Source organism: Rana temporaria, chromosome 4 (genome assembly GCF_905171775.1).
Source record: "Rana temporaria chromosome 4, aRanTem1.1, whole genome shotgun sequence".
Lineage (NCBI taxonomy): Eukaryota > Metazoa > Chordata > Amphibia > Anura > Ranidae > Rana > Rana temporaria.
In genome coordinates this window covers 349,326,239-349,348,247 of record NC_053492.1, presented here as the reverse complement: position 1 = coordinate 349,348,247, position 22,009 = coordinate 349,326,239, and the positions used below count along the sequence as shown (strand labels likewise).

The 22,009-nt window shown below is 46.8% G+C and overlaps 1 protein-coding gene across 3 annotated transcripts in view; it reads left to right on the top strand.

The window, feature by feature from the left end:
- The first annotated feature begins 20,227 nt into the window (after positions 1–20,227).
- RASGRP3 (RAS guanyl releasing protein 3) overlaps positions 20,228–22,009 on the top strand; it is a 288,487-nt gene continuing 286,705 nt past the window's right edge. For 2 of the 3 annotated variants that reach the window (XM_040350806.1, XM_040350805.1), the window contains exon 1: positions 20,228–20,453. The gene's annotated coding sequence lies outside the window, so the exon portion shown is untranslated. The remainder of the gene's footprint in view (positions 20,454–22,009) is intronic. The other variant, XM_040350807.1, reaches the window with a different exon arrangement.

Here is a 22,009-nt window from a genome sequence, read left to right as displayed (position 1 = left end):
TCATATTTTAAAACAAATAGCCGATTCCCCTAGACACAACGAGCAGGAATCTAAGGGGAAAATAGAAAAAAAAAAGGAATTGGGTGAACTCCCGCTTTAAGCACATTCGAAAAAAAAATGTGTCGTTCTTCAGAAGACATAAAACAACGTTTTCCCCACGCACGGTCATTTTAAATGACGTTTTTAAAAATGTCGTTTCCTGACTGACTCCATGGCAGCCTACGTGTGGGTTAATCCCGCCTCCTCTCCAATGTGATAGGACCCCATACCCATAAAAGTTAACTCACCAGTAGCACCAGTGTTCCTTTTTTTTCCTCCTCCATGAATTCAGAAACTTCTCAGGACAGGAATGGATGGCACACCTGAGCGGTGCAGCTCGGATCCCAGCCATGGGCGGGTGGAGAGCTTTGCAGCAACCCTTTGGGCGTTTGTTGTGTGTGCTGAAGACGTCTCATCACGGCTGGCAAGGTCCTATTCTTTCATGGCAGTCGCCTATTTGTATTATTTGTTGTCTGCCTGTGTCTGTTTTTTGTCCCCATGGCGGCTGGAGCGCTTCTGCGTTCCAGCTCGCACTTTGCTTCCTGGTCGCGAGCGCCAGTACCCCGCGCATGCGCTGTGCCCACTCTCAGAGCGAGGCCTGGTTTCGCGCATGCGCAGTCTGTCGAATCTGCGGCGGCCGCGCACGCGCCGTCGCATCGATTGCACCGCGCAGGCGCGCGGACGACAGGTGACGTCACCGGCGGGTGATTTGAAAAGCGGCTGCTCGCCTATGCATATTGGGTTGTTCCCTGATCAGGCGTGCAGCTGCAAAGAGCGATACTCTTCTTTGCCAGGTCAGTGAGCAGGGATCTCCCCCTGCTGTATTATCCTTTCATGTTATGCTAGCATATAGTGTTGCTTCTCATCTGTGCAAATGATTAAATGCATTTTAAAATGTTATTTATTCAAATTAATTTTTTTATTTTATTTATTATTAAATTATTAATAATTTATTTATTTATGTTTTAAAAAAAAAAAAAAAAAATATATAATAACAAGGGTTTTTATAAATCTTAAAGGGACAATGCATTTATTTTTTCCATTATCTGACACTTTAGGTTTTCTTCCTTTTTCGGATCTGTATCGCTGTTTTACGCAGGTCCTAAGTCATGGACCAGTCACCGTCTACAGGTGGCCAGCCCTCACGCACAAGGTATGTGCAGGATAAGGGCGGGGCTAGGGGTGGAAGTCACAGTCAATATGTGTTGTCTGACAATTTTCCTCCCTATGTGTCTCTCTTTAAAGCCCTTCTGATCCAGATCCTATCTCCGCAATCCAGTCCCATGACCTTGCCAGACCGCATCATTCTTCCAGATCAAAATCCAAAAGGAGATCTCCATCTACATCTTCCCACCGGAGGAGAAGTTCACATTCCTCCTCACGACACCGCTCCCACCGCCATGATAGCCGCTCTGATCGCAGAGCCTGCTGGGGATGTGACACTCGTGTCCCGGAGGGCAAGTCATTATGCGACCGATGCTACGCCCAGGCGGTTGGGGAAAAAGAGACTGAAGGTCATCGTATCGAGTCTCTGGTGGAACGTGTGGTTCAACGGACTCTAAGAGAGAATATGTCCCACACACAAAGTCAGACCAATACTGTCAGGTCTGCTTCTCCGACCATCGAGGTCCATGAGGATCCAGGTCCTTCCCAGCCTCGAGCCGCTTCCCCGGCCTTCTTAGAGGGTGACCTAGAAAGTGACGAAGAAGGCTTGGAGTTCGACTTCGCTCAAGTGACGCCACTTATCAAAGCTGTCAAAGAGGCTCTCTTATGGGAAGAACAGTCTACTTCCCCGGCCAAGCAGAGAAAATACTTCAAACGCTTGGGGAAAGAACGCCCTACGTTCCCGTTCCTTACAGAACTAAAGGGTATCTTTGAAGAGGAATGGAGCAAGGTAGACAAAAAGTCATCCATGGCCAACAAGGCGTCTAGACTATATCCCTTCAGGCCGGATGATGTCAGGCATCTGGAGAACGTTCCTCTGGTAGATGCTGCAGTAACCAGGCTGGCCAAGCATGTCACCCTTCCACTTGCTGACTCTGTGTCTTTCAAAGATGGTCTTGATCGGAGAATGGATCAAGACCTTAGAAGAATCTATGGCCTAGCAGGCACAGCATGTAAACCGGCTCTTGCCCTGGCGGCTTTATCAAAGGCTATGGAAGCTTGGACGGAAAATGTAGACTCCTTCCTCAAAGGTGTGTCCGAAGAACTAGCTAAGAACTCAGCAACCGCAGAACTGAAGCTGGCGGCTGCTTTTTTAGGTGAGGCATCTGTTGACCTAATACGTCTATTAGCAAGGATTATGCTATCATCTGTTACGGCTAAACGGGCCCTTTGGCTACGTCCCTGGGTTGCCGATTCTTCGTCCAAACAGAACTGGTGTAAAATCCCCTTCGAAGGATCAACCCTGTTCGGCAATAAGCTAGACGATGCCATCTCAAAAGCTACGGGTGGCAAGTCAGGTTTTCTTCCCCAGGACAGGCGTCAAACCGGGAAAAAGAAACCTCAATTTCGGAGACACAGCCCGGACCGTGCTAGGGAAGCCCGTGCTTACAGACCGGGCGGGAACTTCAGAAGGAACTGGAGCAGAGGTAGAGGTTCCTTTCGCAGACCTATACCAACCACCCAGGCGTCAAGTGGACGCGATCAGGGGAAGTCTTTTTGAAATTACGCCCGCCCAAGCGGATCGTGTGGGAGCTCGTCTACTCCTCTATCGGCACGTCTGGGCGGCCTCAATCAAGGACTTTTGGGTCATCAAGACCGTGACCTCAGGACATGCATGGTCCTTCTCCAGTCCTCCTCTTCCCAAGTTCGTTTCCACCCTTCTTCCAGGGTCAGCGGAACAGAGACACGTTCTTCTAGACTACATAGACCTCCTGAAGAATCAAGGAGCAGTAGTACACGTCCCAAAGGACGAACAGTTTCTTGGGGTATACTCCCCTCTCTTCTTGGTACAGAAGAAAAGCGGTGCCTGGCGTCCAGTCATAGATCTGACATACTTAAACAAGTTCATAACACGCAGAAAATTCAAAATGGAAACTCTATCGACAATCCAGCAAGCCATACAGCCGGGCGACTGGATGATTTCCGTGGACCTGAAAGATGCCTATTTCCACGTCCCGGTAGCAGCAGAGTTGCACAAGTATCTCAGATTTCACATCAATCAAGAACATCTTCAATTTGTTTGTCTGCCCTTCGGCCTAACAACTTCCCCACGGGTCTTCTCCAAAACCCTTCTGGCGGTAGTAGCTCTCATCAGATTGAAGAAGATTCGCCTTTATCATTATCTGGACGACCTTCTTGTCTTGTCCCAGGACAGAACTCAGCTTCTGACACAGAGAGATCAGGTTATCTCGATCTTGTCCGAGTTCGGATGGCTCCTAAACCTAGCCAAAAGCCACCTGGAACCAACTCAGTGTCTGGTCTATCTAGGGGCTCAATTCAACACGGTGAAGAACACCATCTCTCTACCATTGGAGAAGATCCCCGTGATTCAGGAGAGGATATCTCGGGCCCTAGGTACTCGCCATCTAAAAGCGTACCAATGTCTGAAGATCATTGGAACAATGGTCTCCACAACACCAATGGTAAAGTGGGCATTATGGAGACTACGTCCCTTCCAATCCGGCTTTCTCAGGCAGTGGAAGTCAGGGAGCAAGAATCAACGGATTCTCATATCAACAAATATGAGGGGCAGTCTCTTTTGGTGGCTTCAACCGAAAAATCTGCTGAAATGCCATTCTATCGCCCCAGTCTCCTGGGTCACAGTGACAACCGATGCCAGTGGCTCCGGCTGGGGGGCCCTGTGCGGCACGAGCATGGCGCAAGGCAGGTGGGATGCTCGCCTCCACAATCCAGGCTCGAACATCCTGGAGCTTCGAGCGGCTTGGTGTGCCCTGCAGTCCTTCTCCCAACTCCTGAAGGGAAAATCGGTAATCTTGAGGATGGACAACACTACGGCAGTAGCCTATGTCAAGAGACAAGGGGGGACACAGAGTTCTTCTCTTCTTCAGGAAGTCGAACCCATTATGAAGTGGGCCCAGGAAAATCTGGTCAACCTGACAGCTGTCTTTATCCCGGGAATTCAGAACTCCCAGGCGGATTTTCTGTCACGCACTCAAGTGGACATCAACGAGTGGTCTCTCCACGATCAAACATTTCGTTGGATATTATCGCTGGGAATCAATCCCCAAGTGGATCTCTTTGCCTCCCCGCTCAATGCCAAACTGGAGAAATTCTACACGAGGGGTTATTGCAGTCAGGCAATCGGGACCGATGCCCTGACGGATCGGTGGAGATTCCAGAGGGCATATGCTTTTCCCCCGATCCCAGTAATCTTGAAATTTTTGAAGAAGCTTCAAGCGGAAGAGGTAGAAGTTACGTTGATAGCTCCTTACTGGCCGAACAGGCCATGGTTCCCTCTTCTGATCCAACTGAGTTTTCGGGACACAATTCCAATACCGGTCAGGCCGGACCTTCTCTCCCAAGGGTCGCTCTTTCATCCCTGCCCGGCCTTGATGAAACTGATGGTGTGGTTCTTGAGAGGGAGAGACTGGAATCCCTTGGCTGCGCCTCTGGGGTGATCTCTACACTTATGAGCTCTAGGAGAGCAAGCACAAATAAAGTTTACGGGAGAATTTGGGCCAAGTTTGTGGAGTTTTCCTTATCTTCAAACAGATCCTTCAGGAATCCGGAAATCCAAGACATTCTAAGCTTTCTCCAAACAGGGTTAGATCTTCCCCTGTCCGTAGGTTCACTACGAGTTCAAGTTTCGGCACTTTCAGCCTTCTCTGGAATTTCTTGGGCGGCTCATCCATTAATCAAACAATTTTTTCGAGGGGCTTCAAGGCTGAGACCTCAAAGGAAGCCAAGATTCCCTAAATGGGATCTCCCACTAGTGCTCGATTTCTTAAGCGGACTCAGTATGTCGGGGCCCTCCCCGTTCTCCTTAAAGGACTTTTCAGCCAAGGTTGCATTTCTGGTCGCTATCACCTCTGCCAAGAGAGTGTCTGAGATCGGTTCTCTTGGTCACAAAGAGCCGTTTCTCACGTTCTTCCCGGATCGAGTGGTTCTGATACCTATGCTGGGCTCCAAACCGAAGGTCTCGTCGGTCTTCCATGAAAATCAGGAAGTAGTTCTCCCTACTTTTAGGTCCCCGGATTCTGACGAAACTCACCCTCTGGACATGGGCAAGATACTCACTGAATACCTTCAAATTACATCTGTCTTTAGACGCTCCGACCATTTGTTTGTCCTGCACTCAGGCATGAACAAAGGGAAAAAGGCTTCCTCGAGAACAATCGCAACTTGGATCGTCCAGACTATACAACAGGCTTATAGTGCAAAGGGCTTGGCTCCTCCACAGGCGGTGACAGCTCACTCCACTAGAGGGATGGCAGCTTCTTGGGCAGCAGCTCGTCATGTGGCTCCAGACGTCATTTGTAGAGCGGCCTCTTGGTCTTCTATAAATACCTTTATGTCCCATTATTGTGTTGAACCTGCAGCACTTTCTTCTGTAAATTTCGGTTTATCAGTTTTGTCTGTGGACGGGACAAATTAAAATATATTTTTTGTTCAGCATACCCACCCGTGTGGTTTGACTAGTTATTTCCCACACGTAGGCTGCCATGGAGTCAGTCAGGAAAAGGGAAAATTTATTATCATACTTACCGTAATTTTCCTTTCCTGATGGACTCCATGGCAGACGGAGTTCCCACCCTGAAATTATGGAGTCGGGATAGTTACGGAACACTGGTGCTACTGGTGAGTTAACTTTTATGGGTATGGGGTCCTATCACATTGGAGAGGAGGCGGGATTAACCCACACGTAGGCTGCCATGGAGTCCATCAGGAAAGGAAAATCACAAAAAACGACCGTGTGTACGCGGCATTAGTTTTTTTTTATTTGTATTTTTTTAGTTGTATCGTATTTACTTATACTTGTTTTTTTTTTTTAGATGTGCATATTAATTCAATCTTATATGCTCATTTTTTGAATATTGTTTTTTTATTCACAATTGTTTTACACATATACAGTGGGGATCAAAAGTTTTGGCATAACGAAGCCAAGGAAAATGGAAAAATCTTCAAATGGCATCAAATTACAGATTAGACATTCTTATAATATGTCAAAAAAAGTTAGATTTTATTTCCATCATTTACACTTTCAAAATGACAGAAAACAAAAAAATGGCGTCTGCAAAAGTTTGGGCACCCTGCAGAGTTAATATCTTGTACTGCCCCCTTTGGCAAGTATCACAGCTTGTAAACGCTTTTTGTAGCCAGCCAAGAGTCTTTCAATTCTTGTTTGAGGTATCTTTGCCCATTCTTCCTTACAAAAGTCTTTGGCCCCGTACACACGACCAGTTTCCTCGGCAGAATTCAGCTTCCGACCGAGTTTCTGGCTGAATTCTGCCGAGAAACCCGGCCGTGTGTACACTTTCGGCCGAGGAAGCCGACGAGGACCTCGGCGAGGAAATAGAGAACATGTTCTCTATTTCCTCGTTGTTCTATGGGAGCTCTCGTCCCGCCGAGCTCCTCGGCGGCTTCAGGGCTGAACTGGCCGAGGAACTCGATGTGTTTGGCACGTCGAGTTCCTCGGCCGTGTGTACGGGGCCTTCCAGTTCTTTGAGATTTCTGGGCTGTCTGTCACACACTGCTCTTGGTCTATCCATAGATTTTCAATTATGTTGAGGTCAGGAGATTGTGAAGGCCATGGCAAAACCTTCAGTTTTCGCCTCTTGATGTAATCCCCTGTGGATTTTGAGGTGTGTTTAGGATCATTATCCATTTGTAGAAGCTATCCTCTCTTTAACTTCAGCTTTTTCACAGATGGCATCAAGTTACCATCCACAATTTGCTGAAATTTTATTGAATCCATTTTTCCTTCTACTCGTGAAATGTTCCCTGTGCCACTGGCTGCAATACAACCCCAAAGCATGATTGATCCACCCCCATGCTTAACAGTTGGACAGAGGTTCTATTCATTAAATTCTGTGCCCTTTCTTCGCCAAACGTACCTTTGCTCATTCCGGCCAAAAAGTTCTATTTTAACCTCATCGGTCCACAGGTACTGGCAGCAATTTTTTCAATCACTTTTATTTGGTTCAGCACAGTATTTTTTCCAAAAATATTTTTTGGTTTGTTTTTTCTATATTATATGATTGATTTTTATCTATTTTTTATCGTTTTTAAAAGGAATCAGTAAACTATGATGTCTCTGGGGGCGTGTCCGGATGTGAACAGCGGTGGACGCGCTTGAGAGGAGCTCCGGGTATCCTGATTGCAATCCCTTGCCATCCTTGCATCTGGCGACCTAATTTTGGCAATCTAACATACCTATCTGCTCTTCCCTGTCCCCGGGTGGGCCCTGTGAGGAAATTGAGTGAAGATTCGGTGGTGGAGGAACGGGAGCAGGGGGATTGCTCGGCCTCCAGCCGCCGCCATCTTGCTGTCCAGCGCCTGGCCAATGCGGACGAATCCCCGCCGAACCGAGTGGTGAGCAGCCATCCTTCGCCCCTGGGACTGACCCCCGTCCTCTGGTCTACCCCCTCACCTGTCTGGCGTGTTCCGGAGACATCCCGGGCCGCCGGGAGGGCCTGCGGAGGCCGCGGCCTAGCAAAGCCTGCCAGCCACCGCTGTTTCCTGAGCGGCTGCCCCGCCGAGGTGCACCGCGCTCAGCCCACAATCGGGGATCCTGCTGCCTCTGCCTGCCCCACCGCCCATCCACCTCCCTTAAGAGCCCTGCTGTGACGGACTGTGCGGGCGGGTGGGGGTGCCCTGGAGCCTTGTGTCTGCCGTTTTCCTGCCTGGGTTCCCCCTGCTTGAGCCTCCCTGATTAACCTCCTCACTGCCCATACTGAACTGACTCTGCCTGGGCGACTGTGTGTGGGGGGGCTGGGGGTCACTGCAGCCTATCTCCCTGGACTGTGCTCTCCTGGGCTCATCCCCCACTGCGCTTTGGGCCACCCCCGCTGCCTCCTGGACATTGCCCTGGACAAGTGTTGCCCCTGCATTGGGGTCCCCCTCTAGCGTCCCGTCTGATGTCACCCCCAAACAAGAAGGGGAAGAAGGGGAACTCCGGGGCCGCGGGGACCGGCTCATCGCCCCAGCGGCCTCAACTCTCTACCCCGCAGCCGGACCCCTTATTGATTGACAGATTCCGGGCCTTATTGGCTGACTTGGAGATGGATCCGGGAGGGGCTCCAGTGGCGGAAGCACCAGCCCAGCCGTCGCAAGATAACACAGCCACGATCCTTGCTGCGATCGAGCAGAGTAAGACCTCATTACTTGTGCGCATCGATCATCTTGCGGAGGAGTGCAATCTTATCAGAAATGACCTCGATAAAATAAGGGGGAGAATGGCTGAAACGGAGACCAGAATATCCGCTACTGAAGATCTTACTACCACCCATGCCTCCTCCATTGCCGAGCTGCAGCGCACAGTACAGTCCCTCGTCGCAAAATCTGACGACGCTGAGAACCGGCTCAGGCGCAACAATGTTCGGGTCCTGGGGTTGCCTGAGAGGGAGGAGGGAGAGCACCCAGCCGAATTTGCGGAGGAGTTCTTCAAAGACCTCCTGGGTCTCACAGATGTCCCTCCCACCTACGTGGTTGAAAGGGCTCATCGGGTGCCCACCGGCCGCGCCATCCCGGGGAACCTCCCCAGGCCCTTCCTAGTCCGCTTCCTCAACTATCGGGACAGGGACAAGATTCTATCCGAAGCCTGCAAACATCCCACTCTCAATTACGGCAACGCCACCATTCTTCTCTTCCCCGACTTTTCGGCCGACTTACAGCGGAAGAGGAAGACCTTCAACGATGTTCGTCGACGACTCAGGGACAAGAACATAAAATATAGCATGCTGTACCCCAGCCGCCTGCGAGTCCAACACAATGGAGCGGTCCGATTCTTTGACAACCCAGCAGATGCCGATGACTGGCTGACCACCTTGCATTGAGGACCCCTCCTCATGAAGCCTTCAGATGCACGAACTTCCTTTATCCTTGCCTATAATGATTCAAGAGGGGGGAGGGGTTGGTTAAAGAAACTGGGGAAGGAGTAGAAAAGAGAGAAGAAGAAAGGAGAAAAAGAAAAAAATAGGAAGAAAGAAAGAAAGAAAAGAGAAAGAAAAAAAAGGGAGGGGGACGTAGGGGGAGAGAAAAGAGAATTAAAGTGGAAACACAAGGATAGCACTCACATGGGCCACATCTGTAATAATATTAAGGAAGAAACAATATCAAGCAAGTGGACATTGATGGTCAGACTTTAAGGCCAAGGAAGTATGGTTTTGTAAAAAAATATAATTTAATAGCATATAAATAAATTAAACAGAATATACATAAAATAAATAAATTCAAGAAAAATTATCACAAATTCATCAACAGTAGATGACCACTGTACATTCCTCCGAAGTCGCCAACGCACGTTTCGCCGTGGGGCTTCTTCAGGGCGAGGATGAGGAATATAGAGTTAGCAGAGAGATAGAAACTTATATGGCTGGTGGTCCCTCGATGGGTGCATCCACGGGGCATATAAGATAGAGACGGAAATATACCAAGTCGGGAAGTAAGCTTTAGGTACAAGCTTCCAAGTATCGAAAATCTTAGGTGAGTCAAAAGAGTCAAGACTGCAAGTCCAAGAGGTGGAAGATATGTACCACAGGAAAAGTTGATACTCGGACTATTTTTATGAAGTCCTGAGCACACTGGGACAGCAGATGGCAGTATAACAGCAATGTGGAGGGGCTTACATAAAGAAACCCTTTCTGTAGCAGCCTTTGTATGGGGCTTTTATTACAGGCCCTATAACTGATTGCAATGCGTCTGTGTCCCAGGGTGTACACGAGGTAACACGTGTTACCTCGTGTACACCCTGGGACACAGACGCATTGCAATCAGTTATAGGGCCTGTAATAAAAGCCCCATACAAAGGCTGCTACAGAAAGGGTTTCTTTATGTAAGCCCCTCCACATTGCTGTTATACTGCCATCTGCTGTCCCAGTGTGCTCAGGACTTCATAAAAATAGTCCGAGTATCAACTTTTCCTGTGGTACATATCTTCCACCTCTTGGACTTGCAGTCTTGACTCTTTTGACTCACCTAAGATTTTCGATACTTGGAAGCTTGTACCTAAAGCTTACTTCCCGACTTGGTATATTTCCGTCTCTATCTTATATGCCCCGTGGATGCACCCATCGAGGGACCACCAGCCATATAAGTTTCTATCTCTCTGCTAACTCTATATTCCTCATCCTCGCCCTGAAGAAGCCCCACGGCGAAACGTGCGTTGGCGACTTCGGAGGAATGTACAGTGGTCATCTACTGTTGATGAATTTGTGATAATTTTTCTTGAATTTATTTATTTTATGTATATTCTGTTTAATTTATTTATATGCTATTAAATTATATTTTTTTACAAAACCATACTTCCTTGGCCTTAAAGTCTGACCATCAATGTCCACTTGCTTGATATTGTTTCTTTATCCTTGCCTGTCGCATCCTACAAAAACTTCCTGTAATTACCGGAGCCATCTCACCTTGACCAGCACATCGTCAAGAGTCTTGCATTGAACCCCCCACGGTTCAGCTGTTTCACAAGCAGCGGGGGGCCTGGTGTTTTCTACACATTTAGCAGACTGCTCACCAGGCCCCGCGCGCCTAGCGTGGAATCACGCCCCCCGCCTTCGCCTACTGTTTTTTAGGCCAACCTGAGCTGGGAACCACTCCGAGGACCTAGGTACAGCACGACGTGTTGTCACCAACTGTTACCAGCTTCCCCCCGGAGAACTCCCACAAGTTCTCACGTGCAGCACTGAACTGTTGCTGAGAAAAGTTTAAGGGGTTACATTGTTATTTTCTGGGTATAAGCCCAATCTGTTCGCTCCTAAGTTCCCAGGGATGCTATCAGATAAGGGCAGGGTTAACACCTTGCTACCAGCAAGGGTTCTTTTGTTTCTTGTTATTGTAAGGTTTTTTTTGTCTGTATGGTTAATGCTTGGTCATGACTCTTCCTTCAGAGGGCTCTCTGGATCTATGCAGCTCTTGCTACACACTGTTGACGTCAACACACGTCTCCTTAATGTCATAATGGAATCCCCTAATGGCCACACGTGACATGTCCACCTTCAATGTCTTATCCTGGAATGTCCGGGGGCTAAATTCCAAATTCAAAAGGGCAGTACTCTTCAAGTATCTTAAGTTGCATTCCCCCCACATGGTATTGCTCCAGGAGACGCACCTTACGGGCAGTAAACTACTGGCGCTAAAGAAGCCGTGGATCCAGAGAGCCTTTCACGCCTCATACTCCTCTTATGCCAGGGGGGTCTCGGTGTTGGTCAGCAAATCATTTCCATGTGTAGTGGAACAGATTCACACTGACCCTCAGGGCAAATATGTGTTAGTGGTTTTCACAGTCTGGGGAACAAGATATATTGTGGTTAGTATATACATCCCTCCTCCCTTCTCGGCCTCCACCCTATACACTGTCCTGGAACGAATTACCCCATACTGCCCTGCCAAGCTGCTACTCATGGGCGACTTTAACGCCATCCTAGCCCCGGACTTGGACAGACCTGTCCCCCCTAAACATTTCTCATCAGACCTATCCACCTGGGCACAAGCAGTGGGTGTGTCCGAGGTCTGGAGGTGGAAACACCCCTCGACTAGGGCCTACTCCTGCTTTTCCGCCACCTACAAAACGTCCTCACGCATTGACTTGGCTTTTGCCAATCCGTCCATGCTAACGGACGTCCTAGACGCTACATACCTGCCTAGCGGGCTGTCGGACCACTGCCCGCTCCTTCTTACCATCCGCTCCCCTGCCTCCCGCACCTCCGCCCTTTGGCGCCTGGGAACCCACTGGCTCTCCCACGCCGACTTGACTGACTCTATCCCACCTCACCTCACAGACTACTGGGAACTTAATGCAGGCTCCTCCTCCCCTGAGATCACCTGGGACGCCTTCAAGGCCTTCACTAGGGGCCAGTACATCTCCTCAATAGCTGGGATCCGCAGGGAACAGGCCACTACCACAACTGAGCTGCAGGGCGGGGTAGACGACCGGGCTAGGGCCCACGCGGCCGACCCCACCGACTCTAACTTTGAGGCCCTCGCTGCAGCAAAACGAGAGCTTCATCTCCATCTGACAGAACTTACTAGGTTGGACCTCTACCGCAACAAGCAGATATTTATTGAACAAGGGGACCGTAACGGTCGCCTCCTAGCAATGTTATCACAGCATGACCTACCCCTGACGGTGATACCCAGTGTGGTGTCTCCTTCGGGTGAGTCGGTCTCCTCTCTCCCGGACATACTAGACGTATTTCGGCAATACTATGGCTCCCTCTACACCTCCGTGTTGCCCTCGGATTTCAGGCCACAGGACTTGGCGCCTTGGCTGGACCCCCTGGCACTCGGCTGGCTTTCTGATGCGGAGAGAGAAACTTTAGTGAGACCCATTACCCCAGAGGAGGTTGTGAAGGCCATCGGATCCTTTCCTGCTGGTAAATCCCCAGGCCCAGACGGCCTCCCAATAGAATTCTACAAAGCACACGGGGACCTACTTGCTCCCAAACTAGCCCAGCTTTACTCTCACTGTCTGACGGAGGGCACCCTTCCCACATCAATGAGCCATGCACACATAATTCTAATCCATAAAGCCCCTAAAGACCCCACTTCCTGCGCCTCTTATAGGCCTATCGCCCTACTTAACGCAGACTTCAAAATTCTCACCAAACTGCTGACTACGAGACTACAACCCCTGTTGCCGTCTGTAATTGAGACTGACCAAACTGGTTTTATGGCTAATAGAGCCACTGATGTCAACCTGCGACGCCTGTTTACCAACATACACGCACAACACCTCAATGAAGGTTCCCGTGTGGTGGCCACCTTGGACATAGAGAAGGCCTTCGACACTGTGGAATGGCCTTTTCTGTGGGAGGTCCTCCGTAGAATGGGGTTCCCCATGATATTTATCGCGTGGTTACAGACTCTGTATAAGCATCCTACGTCGGCTGTCAAGCTCGGGGGGGGACTGTCACAGCCCTTCCCTCTGTCCAGGGGCACGCGGCAGGGTTGCCCTCTCTCTCCGGCCCTTTTCGCCATTGCGATGGAGCCGCTGGCGGAGGCCCTACGCACCTCCCTGCACATCAGGGGCCTGCGCGTTGGCTGGTTGGAGGAGAGGGTCGCCCTGTATGCGGACGACCTCCTTCTTTTCCTCAATGATGCAGACTCTTCGCTCACGGGGGCATTGCAGATCCTGAACTCTTTCTCAGCTGTCACGGGCCTCAGGGTTAACTGGTCTAAATCTCTCTTGTTCCCTATAGACCCCGCAGCCCGCACCACCGCCCCCTCCGATATACCCCTACAATGGGTTGAGAGCTTCAAATACCTTGGGGTGGTGATCTCGAGGCAGGCTTCAGATTTTTTGCCCCTAAATCTATCCCCTGTGGTTCAGGAGACACGGCTGAGACTGAAGGCGTGGGAGTCACTTCCCTTATCATTGCTCGGTCGGATAAATCTCATAAAAATGAAAATCCTGCCCAAATTTATTTACTTACTCCGTCAGTCTCCGCAGTGGATTCCTAAATCCTTTTTTACCCGGCTGCATAGCCTCTTCGCCTCCTTTATCTGGGGGACCCAGTCCCCCAGGTACGGATGGTCAACGCTAACACGCCCGTCCTCCCAGGGAGGACTGGCGTGCCCTGACCTACATAAATATTTCCTGGCCGCCCAACTAGTTACAGCGGCCTGGTGGCTTACTCCCGATACGACAAACCCCGCCACCATGGTTGAGGCAGCGGTGGTAAAATCGTTGGAAGCGCTGAAATTTTTGCTTTTTCGCGGTCCCAAGGCCCCATACTCATTGACCCCCTCCATGCGCACCACGCTTCGTGCTTGGGGGGCGGGACTTAGGATTGAAAGATTCCCTAAAAATGCACTCTCTCCAGCTGCCCCCTTATGGTTGAACCCCACCCTTGAGCACATTTACAAATTGCCCGAACCCCACGCTTGGACCAAATTTGGTGTTAAAACAATGGCCCAGGTGGTCTCCAATCAGTCTCTGGCCCCACTCCCCAAACTGATTTCGGACTTCAACATCCCGCAAAGTTATTTTTTTAGATATTTGCAACTCTCCCATGCCTTCGATCATCAATTCTCCAGTTCTCCCCCTCAGATCGTCCAGTCCTCATTAGAGACCCTCCTCAGGTCAGGGTGTACAGACAAACCCACCTCGCGACTGTACTCTCACTTAATAATGACCTCCCTCCCTACTCTGGAAAAACTCAGGAACAAATGGCTACACGACATTCCTGACTTTGACAATGACGACTGGGACGACATATGGGACTTCCCTTTCAAATCCCTGGTCTCCCTGCGAGACCGACTAATACAGTTCAAGATGGCTCACCGCGCATACTTTACCCCGCACAGGTTGCACAAAATGAACCCCGCCTCCCCCCCGGGGTGTTGGCGGTGTGGTACAGTACCTGGTGACTTTACCCACATTTTCTGGACCTGCCCAGCCATTGTCGACTACTGGAAGGAGATATTACGGGTCATTACACAGATCACCACTATATCGCTTCAACCCTCCATAGAAGTGTGTATATTAGGTCTCATAGAACAACTGATTCCCACTGTGGCAGGTCGCACTCTGGTCGGGCTGCTTCTCTTTTATGCCCGCAAGGCCATAGCCCTTAGCTGGCGTAAACCTACTCCCCCTCCTCTCTCCCTGTGGAAGCAACTGGTCAACAATAGCCTGCCTCTTTACAAAGATTGCTATGCTAATAGGGGTTGCCCTCAAAAATATGATAAGGTTTGGTCCAAATGGCTGGCGGATCCTTCCACAGCCACAGACCCAAACTCCACTTAATTCTCTGTTCCCTGCTGTTGCATAGGATTCTACGACTGCAATATATCATGTGTCTCTGAGCTGCAGAGTTTTTTTTTTTCCCCCCCTTTTGCTTTTTGTTTTGCCCGAAGTTGTCCTTCTACCCGTGAATGATGGCCCGCTGAGACCATTGTGATGACTTGAGCTCCCCACCCTAATTTATGTAACCAGATTGCCTCGTATCATATTTCTGTACGTGCCTTAGCCAATTTTGTCATGACCAATGTCTGTTGTTTTCTTTTTTTTTGTTGAATGTTTTAAAATTCAATAAACAGATTTACAAAAAAAAAAAAAAAAACTATGATGTCTCTATACCCTGTAAACAGTAATTTCAGCATAACATTTTTTTTTTATTTACAACTCCTTTAACCCCTCCTCATCTGGATTCAGCAGTGGTATCGTTGTACACATTTTTATACCAGTATCACACTTAGCTACATGTTTTTATGACTGCTTTTGCTACCGTTTGGTGTTACTCGCACCATTTTTACAGTTTATTTAGCTACATGGATTTTATCTCCAGTGCAATATTTATTTTGTTACCTACTTGAAGACTATAAAAGTTTTAATGCTATTCCTGCCTTTGTGTGTTTTTTGTATCCTGCTATCCATTTTTCCAGTGGTTGGTAGCTGCACTGGGAATGAGCCTGCAAGGAGATCAGCTAAAAGTAGTTGGATCTGTATGTGCGTTATAATTAATCGAAATTAGTTGATTAATCGATAAAAAAAAAATCGATTAATCGAACACAAAAGTTTTAATCAGTAACAGTCCTATAAAAAAACTATTTTCCTCAGTTTTATCGGTACTACGACATTATGGCGGACACTTTTGACACATTTTTGGGACCATTGGCATTTTCATAGTGATCTGTGCTATAAAAATGCATTGATTACTATAAAAATGCCACTGGCAGGGAAAGGGACCCTAGGGGGCAAGGAAGGGGTTAAGTATGTTCCCTGGGTGTGTTCAGAATTTTTTACATACTATTTATTTTTTAAGTAGCTGTTTTTTTGGGGGTTTGTATATTGATTGGCGCAGTGGGGTGGAAGAAGGTTGAAGGGTGCATACAATTTCCTTTTTTCACTATTTGTTTATGTACATGAATTGTTCTTTTGTTTTTTTATCAAAATTGGTATTTAATTATTTAAATGTGTTTAATTCAAAAATACATTTCAATAATTACCAATTCACCTCTTTTAGAAACAAAACTGACTTCAGCTACAGGTATGAAGCAAGACTGCAAAGTTCTCATTCTCTAATTTCATAAAATACTTGTTTTCACTCCTCACATATACTTATTATAGTTTAATATGTGTATATTTTGTCACAGATTTATTTTCACATTTTAGGATTGTTCAAAATAATTTTTGCACATAGCGCTACTATTTCGTTCATTCAGAATTTTTTACATACAATTCATGTACATACCTGATAAAGTTGAACTAGGGAGACTTGATCTGAGGGGAAGATCTGAAATGAGGGGAAGCTCTGCTGATTTTATCATCCAATCATGTGCAGGCTAAAATGCAGTCTTTTATTTTCCTTGCATGTCCCTCTCAGATCTACAGTGACTGTACTTCCAAGTGCACTTGCAGTGCACTTGTAGCGCAAAGTGGATTTGCCTTTAGTAAATAACACCCTGGGTGTGCCAAATTAACAATACCTTTTGAAAAACAGAAATGGCTCAGTATGAGATGGTAATTGTGGCGGGACAGAAGTCGTAGAAAGAGGTGGTAATGGGGCAAGGTTTTCTCACGGGGGAGGGGGATGGCAAAGGTGGCAGGAGGTGGGATTTATTTTGGGCCTAAAGGGATGAAAGGAGTGGCTGTAAAAAAGAAAAACTGTGCAAGGCAGTTTTAATTTTAAACTGCAGCATCTGGAGCAGGGACTTAATAGTTGTCACTGATCCTAAACTGGGTCATTTTAACAAATATCAGCTGGTCAACAGTTTGTCACAAAGCTCAGCAGTACATCCTCTAGGTGTTTCATCTTTTGGTTTCTCTGTGAGGGCAAGATAAACTCTGCAACCTTTGCCTTGTAACATGGATCCAGGAGGTTTGCCAACCAGTAATGGTCCCTCTCTTGATTCTGTGAATCCTAATAACTGAAACATGAGGAAGCCCATCTGTCACACGTTACCAGAGGCAGAGGGACTCAAATCCTTTGGGGTCGTTGAGTATGACAATGTCCTCAGCTACCCCCCATAGTCACGTACAACTCTCTGGATTTGTGAGGGATGAAACCCATCCCTGGAAGCCTGCACCATTTTCTTCACCTTCTTCTGAAATCTGCTACAACAGCCATATTCCTCCTCCTCATGCTCTTCCTGTACCTGCTGAGGCCTCATAAGGATTTGATGTGGATTTTGCAAGCTCTGAGACAACAGGAAGTCCTTCTCTAGCTCTGTGCTTCCAGTGCCCTGTTCATAATGATATGCAGTGTCTACCCCAGCAGGAACGTTGATGAACGTATTGTCACAGCTCACCATTCTGGTTGCTTACACAGATGGTCCCAATACGGTGCATGCATTCTATATGAGGAGTCGCTGACATGGGGAGAAGAACCAACACTTCCCTAAGCCTGTTTTCATGCTATACTTGCACAGATATGCACTTATGACTATTGTTACTGCTACAGCATGGCTAAGGAGTTTCAACGGGTGGGTATGTCACATATCAGATGGTGTGCAGGCAAATGTAATTCCCATTATATTTCATCTAGTTGCACACTGGCTGGGTATGGCTGCCTGAAATGGCTACAAACGCTTCTGGCCTGCCTCAGAAAATCTTGCAAGCCAAGGTACATGGGTACCAGTGTACCAGGAAGGGTCATACCACCGGGTTGAGGATGTGTGCTTGTTGAAGCATGGACAACAGATTGATGCCATTGTCACAAACAACCTTTTTGCCACAAGATGGCTTGTAGCTAACTAGCTTTGGGCCTGCCCCATGCAGAACTGATGAAATCTCTGCCCATGTGGCTACAGTCCCGTAGGTATATATATATATATATATATATATATATATAAACAATGCATGGCATAATTTTGCCTGAACCGTGTCATAGCCTCTTTAACACTTGGTTGGGCCACTAGCCCACTGTTGCAGTGCAATGGTTAGGTTGCTAGGACCACCCATGTCCTAGCTACCAACCATGTCCTTGCCCTTCCCCATGCCCTGGCATTCAGAGAAGGAGGAAGTTCCTACTCCAAACCTATCCAGTCCCAGTGCCCAGCCTTGAAGCTTCTACCTGTCCTGTAGTTGAAGCTGTACTGCAATGAGAGGCAATGGTTCGTGATGTAAGCTCAGATCTTCAAAATACTCCCTCGTCCCGTTACACTACCCCAACTATTCTCTTAAACCTTTCCACTTTCCTTACCCCACTCTGCTCTTCTAACTTTGGGGGCCATATTGATAGGGAATAGGCTTTAGGGACCATGATGTAAAGTTTTCTTGGTATCCTAATATAAGGTCCCTTTAGGGATCCTGTTGTAAGGGGGCTTAAGGGACCCTGATGTAAGGTGATGTAAGGGACCCTGATGGAAGGGGGGCTCTGGGGATCCTGATGTGAGGGTGACTTTGGGGAGCCTAATTAAAGGGGTACTCTGATGTATGGGGAACTCTAGGGTCCCTGATTTAAGGAGGGGGTACTCTGGGGACCCTGGTATGAGGGGGGGGGCTCTGGGGATCCAGATTTAAGGAGGGGGGCTCTGGGGGGACCCTGATGTAGGGGGAGCTATGTGGACCCTGATGTAAGGTTGGATTTGAAATCCTAATGAAAGTGGGATTTCTGATGTAAGAGCAAAATTTGGGGACTCTGATTTAAGGAGAGGGGACTCTTGGCGCCCTGATGTAAGGGGGGATGACTCTGGGGACACTGATGAAAGGAGATGGAACTCTGGGGACCCTGATGAAAGGGGTAAACTCTGATGTAAGCTGGTCAGGCCCAGGGGGGCCCAGGCCTAAAGCTGTGTAAGGGGCCCCAACATTTCTGATGGCTGCCATGTTCCCCACACACTGCGCTGACATTCCACATACCACTGCAGGATTGGATAATGTTAGCTGGAGACAAACTTCAGCCAATCCATGAAGAATATCATCTGACCAATGAGGTGCTGCGTAAACCGTGCTGCGGGCAACATCACTTCCTCCCAGCTCCCCAGTCAGTCTCCACACAGTTAATACTGGTAAGCTTTTTTTGGGGGGAAGGAGGTAGGTGCAAGTAGCTGGTGTTGCCTAGGGTGCAAAACAGTCTAGCACTGGCCCTGCGTAAACCCTATATTGAAAATCAGTTTTATTTGTAATGCAGAATTAAAGTGTATGCAGAGCCAACATCTTTATTTTTCGTTTTGAAAAGACTATGAAGTGATTAAAAATACAGCCTTTTTTTTTTCTGTGTCCTGTTTGAGATTTTTCACTTCCAGTGCTGAAAATGTAGAAAAAAGAGAGAAAATCTCTGGGACTTAAAAACCTTTCTAGTGTCCCTATTAGAAATGTTTCTTTTATTGGGTGATAACTGTAAAATTTTGGATTCACTTTCTGTTTTGGCGGCAACAGTCAGTAAATTGGTAAAATGGAATTTTCGCGCCAAAAATTAATTTATAAATGTGGAACATATAATAATAATAAATATATATAAAAATAAAGCTGCCCCCCGTGAAAAAACGAAATGGTATACCTCGTGTTTTAGTGGATGATAGATGATAGGGGGCGCTATTTCACTAGCGCCCCCTATCGACAGTCAGTAAATGTAGAGGGGGAATCAGTGCGGACACATGCAGCAATAATAACAAAGGTTCTAACTCTTTCCTTTTCTATACAAAACTTCACAAATATGGTTTGACTATAGATACACTTTATATTATCTATCAGGGAGCACACAAATGCCCACCCTCTAGAAATATCACCCACGTCCTGTATGATATGGCTTGCCATTATTCCTCTTTTGTCTCCCGTCAGTTAAACAATTTACATGTCATAACTACAATACATTTTATTTTCCAAAAGATTGAAAGGAACAAAAAATAGAAGTTATTGCAAATTGAATTTTCTGTGTAGGGTGCGTCATTTAGGATAAATAATACCTGCACTTGAAAAGCCCTGTTTGATCACACTGACTAAAAGGATATGTGCATTTGTGTTTATGTATTGTTAAAAAAAAAAAATGATACCCTGTTTGCTGCATACTTCCTGCCTGGGCCACTACTTTAAGCTGAGCTGCAATTGTCAGACCTATTTATAGTTAAATTAAGAAGGAGAAAAAAAACACAACTGGAAGCAGGAACATGAACTTAAGAAAGAATAGAAGGAAATGTGCCTGCTGCTCCGTCAAGTCATCCACAATCCTTACTGTAAAGACCTTCATACAGTCTCTTTTTATAGACCTACAGGGAGGGAGCAGGCACTATCCAAGACTGGAAAAAATGAGCTAAATATGAAATTAAAAAAATCTAACAAGGGTTTCGGAAAATATGTGTAACTTGGTGTGAAGGAGGAAGAAGACTGAGTCTGGATTAAGGTCAGACATGTTTTTTTTTTATGTTTTTTTTTTATAGATAATGTTATGCATGTGTGCTCATGAACTAACACTTAGATCAGAAACTATGCCTTAAAATAAGCTGATTTCACGCCATGTGATTTGAAACAAACTTGTCAACCAGTTTTTGCAGCCTATTTCTATTGCTTTTTTAAAGTGGTGTTATTAACAGAAGAGCACAAGGTTGTCTAATGAAGGCAGATTAAGATAAAATAAAAAAGTATCAAAGCACCTAATATACAGTAGGCAACCATATCCTCAATATTATTAGGGCACTCTGAGAATTAACTCATAAAAAAAACATTTTTCATAGGGTTTGAATATTTTGCAGACTAAATCACCCTTAGAGGATCACATACGGGCCAATTTATATTCTTTTTAGTTGAAAGAAAAATTTGGGTTAATACACACCAAGCCTGTGATGACAAAAAAGGCATAAGCAGAAGTTATAGTCAATAAAAACTGCATGTCAAGAAAATCAGTAAATTTAAAAATGTAGGCAGCTGAAATTATATGCAAATATTGTTTCTTTTTTTTTTTTGCTTAATCTGTTTCCGCCTACCTACTGATCTTCCCTATTGGTCATAATGAGATTATCCATTACATTAAAGCACCCATAAGGATGCTCAGGGATCAAGGCTAAGCTCAAATTTAACAGGAAAGTTAAAATTTGCAAAAAACTTCAAATGTTTACATTCACAAATTCATCTACCATTGACTAGCAAATATGCTTGTATCTTTGTATCTATTTATTACTTTGACATGTTCTTTTTGCTGATGAAATTATGCCAAAGTGTATGCTCAGTTTTAATGCCAAAGGGTGTGGACAGCATAATATTCAGTTTTGGATTCTCTGCCCACGTAAGAGTTTAAAATTACTTGAATGGGCAACCAATATCTGCATGGATTATACCAGGTTATTTAAAACTAGGCATTCATGGGTCATGGCCTATAGCAACAAAGCAAAAAAATGCTGTTTAAGACATAAAACGCATACCCTGTGTTTGTTTTATTTATCGTTTTCAATTTGTCTGTTGATCACTGTAGACTGGTCTTCAATACCTGGGGGGGAGGGTACAAGAGCTTCATGAGGCTCTATGCAGCTCAGCATCCAACTAACATTCCTGGCTCTGCAAGATTCTGCCTAATAGATCACATAGTATAGTAGGAGCTCAGAAAACATTTAGGCTGCATTCACACCTAGGCGTACAAAATCGCGGCGTTTTGTCCCGCGAATTGTGGCGTCAAATTGCAGCGTTTTGTACCCCTATTTGCGGCGACAAAACGCAGCGATTGTGAATGCAGCCTCACCCCCTCTATGGAGATGGTTCACATGTCCTATGCCGAACGCCGAAAGCCGCCAGAAAAAAAGGTCCGGGACTTTTTTTCAGGCAGCAGGCGTACGGCGTTCGGCGTTCGGCGTGGAGATGTGAACCATCTCTATAGAGGGCAATGTGTTTTCATCCCTCCAGCGTCTCGGGGCTGCTGCGGCGTCACACTACAGGCAACAAAACGCCTAGGTGTGAATGGGGGCTAAG